The 12,358-nt window shown below is 34.9% G+C and overlaps 1 non-coding gene across 1 annotated transcript; it reads right to left on the bottom strand.

The window, feature by feature from the left end:
- Positions 1-10,909: 10,909 nt before the first annotated feature.
- LOC128292320 (small nucleolar RNA R71) lies at positions 10,910-11,016 on the bottom strand. Its single transcript, XR_008282305.1, has one exon. It is a non-coding gene; the product is annotated as a small nucleolar RNA R71 (small nucleolar RNA).
- Between the last annotated feature and the right edge of the window lie 1,342 nt (positions 11,017-12,358).

Genomic DNA, 12,358 nt, shown 5'->3' with positions numbered 1-12,358 from the left:
ACTCCCATGTCTCAGTCCGTGTACTAAAACCTTGACATTCTATTTCTAACATCATCAACCATTTAGGGGCACACGACCAAGGCACACGCCCGTGTGCTGGGCCATGTAGGGAATTTAATTTCTCATTTAAAGTGTAGACTTCACACGGCCTGAGCACACACCCGTGTGCTATGGCTGTGTCCTCCACACGGTTGAGACACATAGTCGTGTCTCTACTCGTGTGGTTACTATTGGGCATTTTGTTTTGCCAAATTTAGGGTGCAGGTGACACACGGCCTGACTACACGCCTATGGGGCAGGCTGTGTGTCACACATGGCCTAGACACACGCCCGTGTATCTTTCCGTGGACAGAAACAAGGCTATTTACCAAGCCTTTTTTCCACCGTTACTTATACCAACCTACACCACATCAAACATCTCCAATCCAAGCATAAACACATAACCAAAACAGCCACAACCAAACATCCACATATCGATTCTAAGCTATTTTCTATCACATACAACATCTCCCACTTATCAATACAAACCATGCAATAACCACATCCATGGAAATCCTCATTAAATGCATTTAGCAATAATAAATATTAGCCATCATCCATGGCCTTATACAAAATGAATCAACCTTCATGACAAGCCAACATATTTGGCTAAACCAACATGACACTTAACAAAAATATCAAGTCCCTATACATGCCATGCTCAAAATGATAAATCTAACTATACCCAATTGTTCCGATTGATAGTGTGATCGAGCCTCCAATGTCTTTTCATCCCCGAGCTAGCTTGGCGATGCTATAAGAAAATAAAAAAGAGAGAGAGTAAGCATAAAGCTTAGTAAGTTACATGTAAATAATTAACAACACTTTACCAAGTAATATCATACTCATAATGTATTATACACTTGCACAAGATTCTTTAAATGACCATAGACATAACTTACTCATTTTAATCCTTACTACTCATATACACAATCTGAGCTCATTCTCATGAGTTTTGTGTAGGTACCTGTACCGCTTGCAACATAATCATAACTTTTCTCAATCATGACATAATCTTTAAATCACCCATTGAACTAGTTGGAATACTAAAGGATACCCGATAAACCTCATACAAAAGGGTAAAATGCTGATGCAATGTCCCAGACATGGTCTTACACTGGCTCTCATATATCGGTGCTGATGCAATGTCCCATACATGGTCTTACACTGGCTCTCATATATCAGTGCTGATGCAATGTCCCAGACATGGTCATACACTAGCTTACATAACAATGCCAATGCCATGTCCCAGACATGGTCTTACACTAAGCCTCATAACAATGCTAATGCCATGGTCCAAACATAGTCTTACACTGGCTCGCATATAGCCCTAGTATCATGGCATAGATATCCGATCTATTCTTATGGTTCAACTGAGAGTTTTACTACATCAAGTCTCGTCATACATATTTGTAAAAAAAATAGCATATTCCATGCAATAAAAATTGTTCAATACATAATAACAATAGAATGGTGAAATTTACGTGCAACTTACCTTGGTATACAAAAGATGAGTGAGTAGTCTGATTTAGTCCACTAGCTTGATTTCCCCTAGTCTAGGTCCGGATTCCGGATTCCGTATTTCTTGGTATATAATGACAACATTTATTTATTTAATCATCACATAAATCAAGATATTCCAAAATTCCTACTTTGGAAAAATGACTGTTTTGCCCCTAAACTTTCACATTTTTACAATTTAGTCCCTAGGCTCGTAAAATTGATTTTCATCTAATTTCCTCATTAACCAAGACTAGCTGAATCTACTTTAAACCTATAGCATCTCACAATTTCAATTATTTCACACATTTACTACCCATTTTATAACTTTTACAAAATGAGCCCTTTTTGGGGTTTTTCATTAAAGCCTCTTCACAAAAGTTGTTTATTTAACAACCATAATTCATTTTCTTCCATAAAAATTCAGTAAACAACATGAGTATTCAAATGGCAACATCCTAGACTCTCAACCATTTTGCAAAATAGTCCCCCCATTAGTTACCTTATACTACAAGGGTCCCAAAAATACAAAAATTATCAAGAAAGACCATCAAAATCACTTACTTGTAAAGAAACCAAGTGACTGAAATTTTTGGTGGTGAAGAGAAGGAATGAAAAAGATGATAGCTAGTCCTTTAGGTTTATTATTTTATTATCAATTAAGTCACCTAACATTTGACCATCCCCTGAATTAAGGCTCCATGTCCAGCCACTAATATTTTATTGGTCTATTTACTCAATAAGGACCTCTACTTTAATGTTCCATAGTTATTTGACACTTTTAGTTAGTAGAACAAAACTTTCACAATTTATGCGATTTAGTCCTTTTTCAAAATCAAGCATGCAATCATTGAAATTAATTTACCAAAAAATTCAAACACTCTTATAATCATGCTATAACACATAAAATAATATAAAAAAATTTCTCCGACCTTGGATTTGTGGTTTCGAAACCATTATTCTGACTAGGCCCAAAAATCAAGCTATTACAATGCCCAAGACAAGGCATATCCCCAATTGGACTTGATAGATGATACATTAGTCTTTCAATTGGTTTACTCATTTTCTATTAGACTAATATCATTTACTAATACAAGTTGTCTTTTTGTGCTACGATCCAACCATGTATACCGCTTAGTATCAGTTTAAACAGTAGACAACCAATGAACAAACATTTGCTTCTATTTTGCTTTGCGTGCAAAAATCATTTGAGGGCAATAATACAAAATATATTAATGTAATTTATGAATAATTTTATTAACCAATCTATTCGAAAAAAGTATACTTAGGTGAAAATACTACATTTAGGGCACTAGATCCAACAATATGCAACGCAGATTAACTATCACAAAATAAAGGAATAGCTTTAGGATTATGAACATCTAAGTTCAATAACAAGGCCTTCAGCTACTTGAGCTCACAAGTGATGGAAGCCATAGACCTATACTCAACCTCAGTGGAAGAATGAGAGACAATATGTTGTTTTTTAGTTTTCGAAGAAATAGGAGATTGTCCCTGAAAGACAAGCCAGCTAGCAAACGAACACCGAGTTGACGGACAAGCAATCCAATCCGAATCATACCACCCTTTTAAGGACAAATCACTATCAGATCTCAATAGAATTCCTTGGCCAAAAGAGCTTTTCAGGTATTAGACAACCTGTAGAGTCGTGTCCCAATGCTCCTACCTCGACTCATGTATAAACTGAGATAAGACATAAACCGATATGCTAAATCAAGTCTGGCCACTGCCAAATAGTTCAAAAACATATTAACTATCTGTACAACTCATGATCAGTCAAAATCACCCCTATAGCAAGCGTTACTCTATGATTTTACTCTATTGGGGATCCTACATGCTTTGCTTCCTAAAAACCCATCTTCGAAATAATATCAAGTGCATATTTCCTTTAGAAAAAAAACTATACTCAAAGAATTACGATTTACCTCTATCCACAAAAAATATTTCAAAACACCAAGATTCTTCATATGGAAGCAAAAACTAATATACCCTTTAAAAGTTTTTAAAGTAGCGAAATCGTTCCTAAAAATAATCAAATTATCAACGTAAACTAGTATGTTAATATGTTCAAATCCTTTAGTGTATGTAAAAAGAGAATGATCATAATATGATTGAAGAAACCCGTAACCTTTTAGTGCAGTAACAAACATAGAAAACTAAGACCAAGGAGCTTGTTTTAACCCATACATAGACTTGCGCAAACGACAAACCAGTCTAGGCTTATCAAGGGAAAAACCTAGATGAAGCTTCATGTAAACCTTTTCATCAAGACCACTATGCAGAAAGGCACTATGTACATCCATCTGATGTAACTCCTAATTTTTCAAAGTTGCAATAGCTAAGAATGCACAAACAGTCACCATTTTCGCTACAGGAGTGAAAGTTTCATTATAGTCAATACCTTTTACTTGGTGATTAAAGAAAACAACAAGACGAGCTTTAAGTCTCTCAATACTTCCATTGGATCTATATTTAATCTTGTAGACCCATTTACTACCTAAAGCTTTCTTTCTGAGAAAAAAGTGTCTCCATAGACCAAGTTAGAGCATGAATCTCCTATTGCATAGTATTACACCATCTTGTATCCTTCACAGCCTCTTTAAAAGATTGTGGCTCGATCCTTGCAGTAATAGCTACAAGAAAATTTTGGTGTTTCACATTAAATTTGTCACAATCAACATAATATTCTATAGGAAATGGAGTACTTGAGGAAGGATTTAAAGTAGGTGAGGCGAGAGATGAACTTTTCTTTATGGCGGTATGAGTGAAAAAATCTTAAAGCTTTACTGAGGGAAATTTCTCCTTATGCCCTAGTCCCAATTCATGATCATCATTACTTAAAGACTCCTATATCATCGTGCCATCGGAGGAAGAAGAAGACACCATAGGTGGCGAAGAATCCACACTATGGAGTGACAAGCGGAGGAATTTTCGTGGGCTATGACACCTCTAACTCACCAAAATGTGTATCACAAATTGTGTTCGCACTCCTATGTGGCAAAACAATATTGCTAGGCTCAATGTTTGCAACATTCCCATCCAAATACATAAAAATATCCTTAAAAAAGTTCACATCAGGGGATACAAAAAACTTCTTAGAATCCATATCATATAAATACCAACCCTTTTTGCCAAACGGATACCCAACAAAAATACACTTTTGACTCTGACTAGCAAATTTATCACCCTTAGAATATTGATTATGAGTAAAACATAAGTAACCAAACACACGAAGATCATCAAACAAAGGAAATCTACCAAACAACATTTCATAGGGTGTTTTAATATGAAAAAGAGGTGAAGGAGTTCGATTAATAAGATGAGAAGCAGCCAAAACACACTCCCTTAAAAAAGATATAGGTAAATTTCCTTGGCAATGCAAAGCACGAGCCACATTTAAAATATGCCGATGTTTCCTCTCGACTCTCCCATTTTGTTGAGGAGTACCAATACAAGATGTTTGAAAAATAATGTTATTTCTAAGAAAATAATTTATGAGACAATTAAATTCTGTCCCATTATCACTTTTAACAAACTTTATCTTTTGAAAAAGTTGACAATCAATCATAGAAATAAATGACATGAAAATCTTGAAAGCCTCATTCTTATTAGCTAAAAGATATACCCAAACAGCACGAGAGAAATCATCAACCAATGTAAAAAAATAATAAGATCTAGAAGATGAAGGAATGTCATAAAACCCTATAAATCATAATGAACTAACTCAAAAATATGAGTGGCTTAATGTTCACTAATTGGAAAGCTATTTCTTCTTTGCTTAGCATGATGATAAATTTTGCATGCTTTGTTAAAATGATCTCTAGAGTTACTGACATAGGGAAGTAATTTCACTACTTTCTTGGAAGGGTGACCCAATCTTCTATGCCAAAGTTCCAAAGAGGATAAAGCTTCAATCGAAACCACTTTGATCATTGATACCTACCAGAAGTAGTAAAGTCCATCTTGTCTTTCACCTACTCCAATTAGTTCCCTCGAATGAAGGTCCTGAATAGCACATATGTTAGTAGAAAATTAGATAAAACAATTCTAATCATAATTCAATTGTGAAACCAAAATTAAATTGCAGTTTAATTTAGGAATGTAAATAACATGTTTTAAGTGAATTTTGTCCATTAATTTAACCATTCCTTCTTGGGTAGCCACCACTATTTAGCCATCAATAAGTCCTACAAAACATGCTATAACTTCTTTAACATTTGTTAAAAACATAAATCACCCATAACATGATTTGAACACCCTGTATTGATAATTCAATTATTCTTTGACTTACCATTCAACCAATTGATAGTAGATTGTATATTACCAAAAATCGCCAAAAGAGACTGCCATTACTTAGCGGTAAAACTAGGAAGTGTCGCCCCTTGACTATTGTGCTGCCCTTACTGTGTTCTGTACTAGTGTTGCTCCATGGTCATTATCTATGGTAGTAGCATTGGCTTGCACATTTCCTTTACCATGATAAACTTGTTGCGTGGAAGATACAACAATTATCTTGCCACTGCAACCAACACTTTTCATCTTTGGCTTCCCAAATTTCTCTAGCCACCAATCTAGGTGGCCATGTAATTCAAAATAGGTAGCAACCTCATACCCGTTGTGATGATAATGAGTGTATAACAAGGCCAACTTAGTAATATGATCAACTCGACCTTTGTCACGACCCTTTGTGCACACCACAAAACCCAAAATTTTGGGCTTCTCCTTCTTGATTTGTGTAATGCCACGAACGTGTTCCTCCTAAGTAATCTTCTAGAATACCCAACTCAAGAAAGGCAAAGGATCTTGGAAAAGTAGTGTAGACCTAATCTAAGCATAATAATCAGAATAGAGACTGAGAAAAAATTGATGAAGCCGATCATGCTTATGACGTTGTTCATGTGCCTTCCCTAAGTTACGTAAACACTTTCCACACTTGCAACAAATTAAAGTTTTGCAATTATCTAATTCATCCCATAAAACCTTTAATATACTGAATAAAAAACAAAACTTATAGTCTTAGTTTGCTCACAACGATTAATATCTACTTTTAATTGTTGAATACGTGGACCATTGACAACAAAAAAGTGGTCATGTAAATCATCCCATAAAGTTTTCGTATTATCATAATTGGAAAGCATCGATCTTACCTTTGGATCAATAGTATTGAGAATCCAGGACACAAGCATACAATGAATGGTAACCTAATCATTGTTCGAGCAAGGGGGAACAAGATCTATAATGGTACCATCAAGAAGTCCAAATTTACACCAAGAAGATAGAGTGACATAAACAGCATAAGCCGAATCATCAAAATTGTCAAACTTTAATCGAAGAGGAGTAATAAAATCACCGGGTTGATCTTGAGGACCCAAGAAAAATAGAAAGTTAGGTTCAAATTTAGGTGGTTGTAACATCCCAAAATTTACCTTAATGAGAATGTAGAATTATATAAAAAAATAAGGAGTTAGCTAAGTGGTTAGTTGTTAAATGTAAAAACATGGAATTTAATTTGAAGTCTCAAGTTCAAATCCCTTCCCTTGCAAAATAATTAAATTTTTTACAAAATCCCTTATTTTTAGTGTGTGTGCCGTCCATACCCTTGTAACCTTGAGTATAAATTTTAATTTTACATAAAATAATCAGCCTTAATTCTTTTTTCTCTCACCCTAGCCATCCCTTCCCTTTCCTCTCTTGATCTTCAGTTTTTCTTTCTTCCTCCATTATTGTTGTCGCCTATAACATCTAGTTTTATCATATTTTTCTTTTCTTTTTTTCACAAGATTTTGCATCATCTCCTCCATTATATTTCTGAAAATTTTCTCTAATTAAATCAGCCCCAGATCTGAAATCTTGAGTCTCCAAGATCGATTCCTAACGTTTCCAAGAAGTGCCATTACCACCCATAACATCTAGCTTGTGTAAGATCTCATTCTCTACCGTTTTCTTATTAAATCTTGTCAAATAAAAACTTCAATTTCAAAATATGGAATTTGGGGGATTTTTAAGGATTTAATGGACATTTTTACAGCTTTTTAATCAATTCCTAAAGTGGTTTTAAATTAGCCCCAAAACTGGCCTCCGTGGGTGGTGGTGCTCAAGCCTATGAGCAAGAAAGGGGGTTGTTTTTCTTTAATTTTTTCCCATATTTTTCCAGAATTATTTTGGGTTCTTGAACCACTACTAATCATCCTTGAAACATCTTTTAATTAGGAAAAATCATTCTTGACCAATCAGTAAATGGGATCTAACAATTCGAGAAGCGTAAGTGTGGGTACTCATAAACTATTTTGTTATTTTGACATAGATGTTGGGAAATGGTTATGAATTGATTACATGAAGGATTTTAATTAAGATTAGATACTAATTTTTCAGTATTTAAATATGTTAGGTGCTGACCCGAACACTCCAAATCTTTAGTAAAGCCAAAAGATGTTCGCGCGTATGATTTGCATCAAAACAGTGTAAGAAATCTAACTAGTTTGGATTCGAAAAATAACGGTAATTGTGACAATTGGATTGAAACCATAAGTGGGTGTTTAGGTGCTATTTAAGAGGTAAATTAATTGAGTTATATACTGATTTTTTTAAAATTTAATTTTGTTTCATTTTAAAGTTTATTAAAGAAGCCGCAAGATTCGCTAGTGTATTGCAAAAGAGTGTAAATAAGTTGTGGGACCTAAACTTAGTAACTTGTTTGATAATAATAAATATTATGAGTAAATTCATGATTTATCTTGCTAATTGAGCTTGGCTTAATAGCTAAGAAATTAAATTTTTAAGTGGCCGAATCAGGTACGTTTTGAGCCTTAACTATTTGGCATGGTAGCATTATTACTAATTTGATGGAATGATGAATGATTGACATTGTCATGAATGTTTGGTTAATTTAATGTATGATTTTTTGTATGTATGAAATGTTTATGCATGAAAACAAGGCTTATGCATGATGTATTCGCACAAGTGAATTGCTATGATATGTTTGAAAGACCTGTACATGCACACAGAAAAAAAAAAAGTACATGATATTGTGTTTTGGAAATAATACCATCTTTATGGTAGTTTAAAAGTTGGATTATTGATTTCATATTCTGAAAGTATGTGATAATTGAAGGCATGTATTGAAAATTTTAGCTAAATGTGATCAATATTGATTTATGGCTATGTATGAAATAGCAAGACATATTGCATGTGCATGGGGTGAGATTATGTGGATGACAAAGGAGTTTCGTGGAGTTTTGGTAGCATATTAAGTCTGCATTTATACGTAGTTAGTGCACTGCACTTAGAGTACCGAGGGTGATAAACCATAATATATACATATTTTTACCCCATGCTTGACATATTTATGGATGATTTTTCCTTGGTTTCATTGAATTTGATGCTCCTAATCCATTAATTTCATGTTTTACACTCACTAGAGCTTAGGATAGCAAAAAGAGCGAGAAACGGGCCAAAAACAGACAAATTGGGCCTAAACCAGTGTTTCACATGGCCTATGCACTTCTACACGGGTAGACCACATGCCCGTGTGTCATGGCCGTGTCAACACTAAACCAAGTTAGAATTACACATGGCCTGAGCACCTTTACATGGGCGTGGCACACGACGTGTCCCTATTGAGCCCAAGTCTAATTCTACTCGGAAAAGGCTAATTTTGAGGGTTTTGAGGCATTCTAAAGTCTATATAAACACCCTAGAAGAGGATTGAATGGGTCACATAGAGTTGAAGGTAGAAAATACTCAAGGACAGCCATCAGAATCACTTCAGAGGCAGGATCTACATCAAGACTGAAGATTTCCATCCAATTTCCTAGAAGTTCTTTGGGTTTCTTTATGCTTTGTTGTTTTCCAAACTTTGAGATGTTTTCGATTATTATTATGAACAAAACTCCCTAAATACCTAAGGGAGATAAAACCTAAGATGGATCTTATTATTATTTGAGTTATATGATAAATACTTGATCTTATTTTTAATTGTGAATTTAACCCTTGCTTTAATATTCCAGGATATCAATTTAGGTTTTTGATGTGCTTATTCAGTGGAGCAAAAGTCCCTATTTAAGAGTAGATCATTCATAATTAAGAAGAGTTGCATACAATCCTAGATATATAGGACGACATAAATCTGCCGGATTAGAGTCAAATCTAATAAGGGAATCCATAGATCGAGTTAATATGACAATAGGGGTTTTAATTAGAAAGAGATTTTAATTAATCAACCTAGAGTCGATTATTTTTAGTCTCGAGAGAGATATTAACATAAATTCTCGAGATATTAACATAAATTATGGATTTATATGGATTAAGTCAAGTGAATAAATCGTCTAACTCAAAGGTAATAAGTGAAGTCTAGGTGGATTCTTCCTTGGGTATTGTCTTCTCCATCGGTTTTCTAAAAAGTATTTTCCAACTTTAATCTCTGTCGTAATCTTGGTTAATTAGATAATTAGTTTTAGTTTAAAAAACATTCTTCAATTCTTAGGCTAGATAATAAAAAAATAGTAATTACTAGTATTTTTAGTCCTCGTAGATACGATATTTCTAGTCTCACCACAACTATACTACTGTTCGATAGGTGCGCTTGCCTTAGTTGAATTTTTAGTTAATTTTACAACCATCAAGTTTTTGGCGCCGTTGCCGGGGACTAAGATATTAGGAATGCTTAATTTTTATTACTTTAGTCATTTTTTATTTCTTGCAATTTAATTTTGTTTTATTTTTATTTGCTAAATCTTCTTTTCTTTACATCTGATGGGTTTTTATAGTTTATGACTAGAAGAAACCCGTCAGGACCTCTGCTTTTTGATAGTGAGATCGAGAGCACAGCTTGCAGAAACTGAAGAGAAATAAGGCGAAGCCTACAATACATAGAGGAAGAGCAAGAGACAGGTATCCATACTACAACCGAGGAGATGGCTAATAATCAGAACAATCCGCTACCTCCAGTGGTTGCTACAAATCTAGTAAATCAGGATCCTGCTCCTTGTACTATATATGATTATGCTAAACCTACTCTAACAGGAGCTAAATCGAGTATAGTTGGACCTACTGTTGCTGCAAATAATTTTGAACTGAAACCTAACACAATTTAAATGATACAACAGTTTGTTCAGTTTGATGGTTTGCCGACGAGGATCCAAACACTCATTTAACAAATTTTCTGGAATTCTGCGACACCTTTAAGATTAATGGTGTTCCTGATGATGCCATTCACCTTCGGTTATTTCTCTTTTCATTAAGGAATAAGGCTAAATAATGGTTGAACTCGTTACCGCGAGGGTCAATCACCGCTTGGGAACAAATGATCAAAAAATTTTTACCTAAATATTTTCCACCGGCTAAAACAACTAAATTAAGAAATGATATCTCTTCTTTTGTGCAGATGGATCTAGGAACTCTTTATGATGCATGAGAGAGGTACAAGGACTTATTAAAAAGGTGCCCTCACCATGGGTTACCTCTATGGCTCCAGGTTCAGAGCTTTTACAACAGTGTGAACCCCTCAACAAGGCAACTGATCGACGCAGCCGCCAGTGGAACTTCAAACAACAAAATACCTAAAGAGGCTTACGAATTTACTGAAGAGATGTCACTGAATAACTATCAGTGGCAAGTCATGAGAACAAAACCGACAAAAACAACTGGTGTTTTCAACCTCGACGCGGTCGCTATGCTCTCTAACCAGGTAGAATTTTTAAATAAAAAGATTGATGGTTTGTATGGTTCTACTCAGGTACATCAACTAATACGGTGTGATTCAAATGGAGGAGGAATGCACAACATAGACTATCCATCCTTCAACCCTAGCACTGAGGAGGAACAAGTCCACTATATGGGTAATAATTCTAGATCTCAAAATAACCCATATAGTAACACTTAAATGTAAGTTGGAGGAACCATCCCAATTTCTCGTGTGGTGGTCAGAGAAATCAAAGGCCACAACATCCTCCAGGTTTTCAACAACCACCTTACCAACAAGAGAAGAAATCGAACCTCGAAGAGATGCTCACAAAATTTATCTCGGTGTCAAAAACTTGTTTTCAAAATACCAAAACAGTGCTTAAGAATTAGCAAGCGTCAATTCAAAGGCTCAAAACTCAAATAAGATAGCTTGCTAAGTTGATTTCTAAATGACCACAAGGTAGCATGCCTAGTAAGATAAAAACTAACCCAAAGGAGCAACTCCATGCCATCACTGTGCACAACGAAGAAGGGTTATTTGAATCCAAATTTGAAACGAGGCACGAGGCTGTGGTAAGTAATGGTAAGGATGAGATGAATCATGGTACACAGGATCCAGTAAGTAAAGAGTATAAACCTCGTGTGCCGTACCCTAAGGCGATAAGGAAAGATCACATGGATGAGCAATTCGGTAAATTCCTTAAATTACTTTCCTTAAATTACTAAAAAAGTTGAATATTAACTTACCGTTTATTGAAGCTCTTTCGCAGATGCCAAATGCAGTGAAATTTTTAAAGGAGCTCTTGGCTAATAAATGAAAGTTAGATGATGCGACATATGTGGAATTAAACATAGTTTGCTTAGCCATTCTACAGAATAAGCTACCCAAAAAACTGAAAGATCTAGGGAGTTTTACCATTCCTTGTTTAATTGGTAGTTTAAATATTAAGAATGCGTTGGCTGATTTAGGGGTAAGTATTAATGACATGCCCTATAAAATGTTTAAACAACTAGGTCTTGGGAAACCCAAACAAACTAGGATGAACATTCAATTGGCAGATAAAACAATTAGATTTCCTAGGGGTATTATTGAAGACGTACTTGTCAAAATTGATAA

The sequence above is a fragment of the Gossypium arboreum genome, chromosome 4 (assembly GCF_025698485.1).
Source record: "Gossypium arboreum isolate Shixiya-1 chromosome 4, ASM2569848v2, whole genome shotgun sequence".
NCBI classification, from domain to species: Eukaryota; Viridiplantae; Streptophyta; class Magnoliopsida; order Malvales; family Malvaceae; genus Gossypium; species Gossypium arboreum.
This window is presented reverse-complemented; position numbering and strand designations above follow the sequence as displayed.